The sequence below is a fragment of the Dermacentor andersoni genome, unplaced genomic scaffold, assembly GCF_023375885.2.
Source record: "Dermacentor andersoni unplaced genomic scaffold, qqDerAnde1_hic_scaffold ctg00000033.1, whole genome shotgun sequence".
Taxonomy (NCBI): domain Eukaryota; kingdom Metazoa; phylum Arthropoda; class Arachnida; order Ixodida; family Ixodidae; genus Dermacentor; species Dermacentor andersoni.
The window spans coordinates 4,612,266-4,618,632 of NW_027314755.1; the positions used below are offsets into that span (position 1 = coordinate 4,612,266).

Consider the following 6,367-nt stretch of genomic DNA (forward strand, 5'->3'; position numbering starts at 1 on the left):
TAAGCATGCAAATATAATGCGTCTGATGTTTTCATCTTTGGCTTTAAATGGCTGGCGTAGGATGCGCCGCCTTTGAGCCAGGATTCCAAAGGCATTCCTAACAACTCGTCGAGCCCTGCTCAGTCTATAGTTGAAAATTATTTTTTCTTGTAGCTGCGAAAGCTGACTTGGTGCTCCCTGAACATCTTGTTGGTTAGCTTGCCCATCAACACAGTTTCCAAACAAAGGGGGTAGACAAGCGGAAGGAGTGGCGCTTCAGTTTACTTAGAAAGCTGTATAAATTTGCACGTATATTTAACCCCAAGTTCTAGCACATTAAATGTTTACTGCAGCAAATGCGCTACAGATAATCACTACCTGTCAAAAATAACTACGATAGCAACATTTATAGTGGTTTAGTTCAATGGAGGAAAACGATCTTTCCATGCAATCTTTCATTTGAATAAATTTGTAGCACTGGCGGATGAAACTTATAATATCATATTACAAGAGCCTTAAATGCGTGTAAAATCACTCGTCGACATCTAGCGAATGGCTAGTACTGCAATGGCCAAGAAATGACGAAGGTAATAGTATTACTCACTCTTCCTTTCATACAGCCTCATGAGGTAGGTTTTAAGAGGAAACGCTTCGTATCCTACAAAGAAGTAGGGCGTGTTGCCAATGTCGGTCAAAAGAGAGTGTTCAGGAATCCCTTGCAGGATTTGGCCAACTCTCTTGAAGAATGGGCTTCGGCCAAAATTACCCCCCATCTGATTCGCTGCCATTGTGGCCTACTTCTGCAAACAAGAACGTAAGGGTGGAGTGGAAACAAATTTTGCTATATTCATATGGTCTGGTTAGAGGAAACATAGGCACATTTACCTTGCTGTGGCTGCCATGTCACTCACATGAAAACTAATCAGGACAGTTGGACTGTTGCATATATCAACATGCAGCTCATATACCAACTAAATGATACAACTACAACCTTCCTCATTCTTTGAGGGGGTCTAATAGGTGACAGAGCTAGAAAGGCTATCAGTGGCTAGTAAAAAACAAAAAGTGGTTTTAAAGTTTACTTGAAAGGTGTTCTTGTAAAATAAAGTTGCATGAAGTATACACTCTTTTAATTATAAGTTCTTAAGAAAGCATCCCTTACTGGCTGTTCTCTGATATTAACACTACAAATGACTACTTAGAGGCCGTATATGATTCTTATGCATCTGCCACATGACATCGTTCTCTCTGAGATTGAGACCCACCACTACACACAAAAAAGCTGGCAATTACCAAGAAAAGAAAATCAGCCAGGCACAGCATATACAACAGCTCTAAGCACTTGTGAGTAAAGCAACTGTACTTTCCTACCTGTAGTGTGCATCACTGATCGCAAGCATCGACTTGCTGAAAGCATTTTAATATTGTCACACTGCCTGAAATGTTCCGGCAATCAATATTGGCATGCTTTCCATCTATTGCGCCTAGGCAGTGTGGCATGTTCCAGATGCGCTCAAACTCTTCGGAGACCTAACTTTTGGGCAGAAAAAAAGCGCAATTGATAGGTTAAGCCCAAGCCTCAAAGATAACCTCGGGCGGTGGATGTGTAACATGCTCCATGTAGAACAGCAGTCCTAGAAGTCGTAGTAGTGATTTGTACCCTCGACAATGACACTGAAATTATTTATTCTGACAATTATGCTTTTATGCAGAGTTTTTTCTACTGGTCGCTTTAGTTTCAAGGACGGTGGTCACGAAGTTTGAGTGCCTAAATTACATTTTATCGATACTGTCAGTGGTTTACGCTTTATGCAGTATGTGCAAAGAAATGAAATCCAAGAAATTACCCTCAACCATTCATCTGGAGATGAATGTGTTTTTATATATATGGGGCCAAGCACTTCCCAAATGGCCAGGCACACCTCTGAAACAAGGTTGCACGTTGTGGACCTGCCAGCCAAGAAATTAAAGGCAGACGACCGCAGGGTATCGCCAACGGCCAGCAATCTGAAAAGAGGGAAAGAGAAGGGACCAACGAATTCAGCTACACTCGCTAAGTAAGTCTTCCAGTGTACTGTGGTTCCAAAGCGATGGATTCAATAGCTTCCAGTTCCAGCAGCTGTTTTCACTGGATCAGATGATAACACCAACCGTAATCCACATGAAGTTCAAGAACCAACTCATCAGGCGCCGAAATAATGAAGGAAATGTGTTTTAAATTCCTCGCATTCTTCCAAGTGATGCTGTATCCGTTACGAGCTTCTCAGTATCCCTGATATGACTAGTAGTCTGTTTTCGGAGCAAAAGAAAAAGCAACGCAATATTACGGCATGTGTATAACAGGGCGTACAGAGAGAGATAATTTAATTGAAAGAAGGCAGAGAGGTCGGCCTGAGTTAACGTGCTCTCGCCTGCTACTCGGGCGTACACATCAGCAAAGATATGTTCGCATCACCTAATAACTTGCACCAGGCGATGGTCTGGAGGTATATCCTTGTCAAACTGCGCGTCTTTTTTTGGAATGCGGGGGCCAAGCAGCTCCATCAGTGTGTCAAAACTGCTGGGTGACATGCGTAGGAAGCTGCCGAAAGAGAACCGGCAGTGAGAAGAAAGCACATACAACGCCCCTGTGTGCTCGATCATGAGTGTTGCAATGACAAACATGTACCGTGAAATGCTACTCTCGTTTAAGCCGCTCGATTATTGGCGCTCAATTTGCGCAGAGATGGCATACAACTGTCTTGCTTTTTCAGTACCACATATGGGTGATGCACTTGCCTGATTCCATCAGAATTACTTAGAAATCGGCCCCTATGTAGCATCGGTGACCTAGAAGAGTCAGCTTACGCAAAGCTGATGCCGGTAGTGCCATTTGCTGCCTATACACATTGCAGCTTCAAAGGTAAATTTCCAAAATAGACAAAGCAAGCGTTACTCGGAAGGCACCACTAGTATACACGACAGCTGCTTGCTTAAGGTCGCCGATGCTGCAGGAGACACGGATTTCTAAGCAATTCTGAACGATTCAGGCAAATGCATCACCCCAAACGTGGTATTTAAAAAGCAAGACTATCGTATGCCATCTCTGAGTCAAATAGCGCGAATAAGTAGCAGCTTAAACCGAGAGAGGCATTTTGCCGTGCGTTTAGCGCTGCAACAGTCATGGTCAAACTTTGATAAGTTTGACCATGACCATGTACAGACACGTATACTTACTGTCTGTAGTACTCGACATCTCCATCGTGAAACAGTGGTTAAGGATTGTTCGCCTGTCCCAACCTATCCCGCTCCTGCAAGGACGGGCGGACCCACCACCGTTGTCGCCATCGCCGCGATCTTGGTTGCTCAGCCCGTCGCAGCTCTTGAAGCATAGCCATCATCGAGTTGCAGAGGAGCATCGTGACAATTTTTTCTTCTTCCAACATTTCCTCGTCTTCTGAAAAGCTCACCATCGTGCTGTGCTCAGTATCTCGCAGCTGGAAGCCCAGCATCGGCGCAATACAAGCAGACGCAACAAAAGCCCGCGAACGAGAGGTACTCACGCGAATTCTCGTCTGGCGAAACCAAAAAAGGAACTGCCGCGAGATCTCGCTGTGGTCGCGGAAAAGTGAGAAGCGGCGGTGGATGCGCCGATGAGCGCGTCGACAGTTGAGAACACTCTCTTTTTTCCCGCAAACGAAGCCGTTTCGCTCGCCGAAGTTTTGTAGTAGTATGAAGGGGCCTTGCAAGGGCCCTCGGTGCGAGCGTCCCTTTCTTTCACTACTGTGCCCTCCCCATCCCTGATTGAAGAGAACCACTCCTTCGATCTCCGGCTCACAATGCTGGAGCGTTACCAGCAACGGATGACAAAGAAGTTAGAAGGAGGCTGGTGAGTTTTTATTGGTCCGTCTTTTTCGAAGCCTCCGAGCCTTTCTTGGTCATCTAGTGATGCAAACTTGATACTGTTACGTAGGGAGATGCAGACAAGAAGCTATATACAAGTATGTTTACAAGGAAATACGCCGCACTTGGCCAAAAGCCAGTAGCCCACGCTAGCCCCCAATCGTCCTCGTCGTCTTCACACTGCTCGCCTCTTCGTCATCGGCAATACTGTTCTGTAGCACTACCCCCGGAGGCAAAAGCACCGCACCGGAGTCACTGAAGGCTAGACACGGAAGCAGTGTAGTAGACTTTGAGCCTACTGACGTTCACGAGATCACTAGATGCCAGAGTAGAGGACGAGGTTGAACTCACAGGAGCGATTTCGTTCGTCACAGGCGTCACCTGGCGCAGCACGCGGTAGGGGACTGTGTATTGCGGAAGGAGCTTTTCTGAAAGTCAGACGTGAAGAAAGGGCAACCACAGGAGCACGAGCGCACCAGGCGAAAACTGTACTTCATGGTGGCGGGCGTTGTACTGACGCTGCTGAATGGTTTGCGAGGCCGTCAGTCAAGCACGGGCAACCTGGCCTGCATGGTCGGCAAGGGCGATGGCGTTGCACGGATACTCGCTTGTTGAGATCAGAGCAGGAGGAAGTGCCGTGTCTAGGGGTGAGGTCAGTTCGCGACCATACAGGAAATAAAATGGAGAAAACCCGGCGGTGTCGTGCCGGGAAGAATTATAAGCAAATGTGACATAAGGAAGGGCAATGTCCCAGTCGTGGTGGCCCTTGGAAATGTACATGGACAGCATATCGGTAAGAGTACGGTTTAACCGCTCTGTGAGGCCATTGGTTGGAGGATGGTATGAGGTAGTCAGCTTGTGTTGAGTGGAGCAGGAACGCACAATGTCGGCGATAACTTCCGAGAGGAAGTTACGACCACGGTCACTAAGCAGCTGTCGTGGGGTGCCATGAAGTAAGATAATGTCACGCACATCAGTGGCGCATCAGTCCGCGACATCAGTGGCGCAGCTGTTAAGGAGAGCCCGCGGGATAGCATATCGGGTGGCGTAATTAGTTGCGGCGGCCTATTTGATCCCAGAGGATGACGTGGGAAAGGGGCCCAGGAGATCTAATCCAACACGAAAGAATGGTTGCGCAGGGACGGTGATCGGCTGGAGATGTCTGGCAGGTAGCACCTGAGGTGTATTCCGACGCTGGCAGGGATCACAGGCAGCAACATAGCGTCGGACGGAACGAGCGAGACCAGGTCAATAAAAGGGGCGGTGGACGCGGTCGTACGTGCGGGTTACCCCAAGATGTCCTGCAGTGGGTGCGTCATGCATCTGAAAGAGTACAGTCTGTCGTAGATGCTTTCGCACGACAAGAAGAAGATCACATCCGTCAGGGAGGAAGTTCCTTCCGTACAGAATGCCGCCCTGGAGGACATATCGGCGAATGGATGTGTCGGTTGGTGTAGAGCGCAGACGCTCGATGAGTGCTCGCAGTGATAGGTCCCGGTACTGCTCGTCGGTGATGTTAACGAAGGTAAACACAATGAAAATGCCGTTGGCGGTAGTACTGTCTGCGTCGTCAGGCTCGTCTACCTGGTAGTGGGACAGGCAGTCAGCGTCCTGGTGTAGTCGGCCAGATTTGTAGGTGAGAGAGTACCAATATTCTTGGAGGCGTAAGGCCCAACGACCAAGTCTTCCTGTAGTATCTTTCAGTGAGCATAACAAACAAAGCGCGTGATGGTCTGTGACAACGGAAATGGGTCGGCCATGTAAGTACGGGCGGAACTTCGCAATCGCCCAAACTAGCGCCAGACACTCACTCTCAGTGAACTAATAGTTGCCCTTCGAGGGTGAGAGAGGCCTGCTGGCGTAAGCGATAACACGGTCGTGGCCGCGCTGGCGTTGTGCCAGTACTGCACCAATTAAGTGAACGCTGACATCAGTAAGGACTGCAGTAGGCGCAGAAGGATCGAAATGGACCAGAACGGGAGGCGTTGTGACAAGGTCGATTAAATGCGAAAACGCAGAAGAAAATGCACTGGAAAGGGGCGTCTTTTTTCACAAGCGTGGTTAGTGGTCGTGCTATGGCCGCGAAATTTTTCACGAAACGGCGGACGTACAAACAAAGACCGATGAAGCTGCGCACATCCTTGACACACTTCGGAACAGGGAAGTGCGTAACAGCATGGAGCTTGCCTGGGTCCGGTTGCACTTCGTTCGCGTCAACGAGATCCCTAAGGACAGTAATCTGGCGACAGCCGAATTGGCACTTCGACGCAATGAGTTGCAGACTGGCTCGACGAAAACCGTCCAGGACTGCTGAGGTGCGATCGAGGTGCGTAGCGAACGTTGGGGAGAATACTATAACATCGACCAAGTAGCACATGTACGCGGGCCATTTGAAACCGTGAAGAAGGGAGTCCATCATGCGTTCAAAAGTGGCAGGAGCGTTACATAGACCGAGCGGCATCTTTTTGAATTTATAAAGACCGTCGGGTGTTACAAAAGCAGTCTT

The 6,367-nt window shown here is 48.3% G+C and overlaps 1 pseudogene; it reads right to left on the minus strand.

Annotated features, from left to right (window-relative positions):
* Positions 1-575: 575 nt before the first annotated feature.
* On the minus strand, positions 576-3,470 carry LOC140214409 (uncharacterized; annotated as a pseudogene).
* Positions 3,471-6,367: the final 2,897 nt, after the last annotated feature.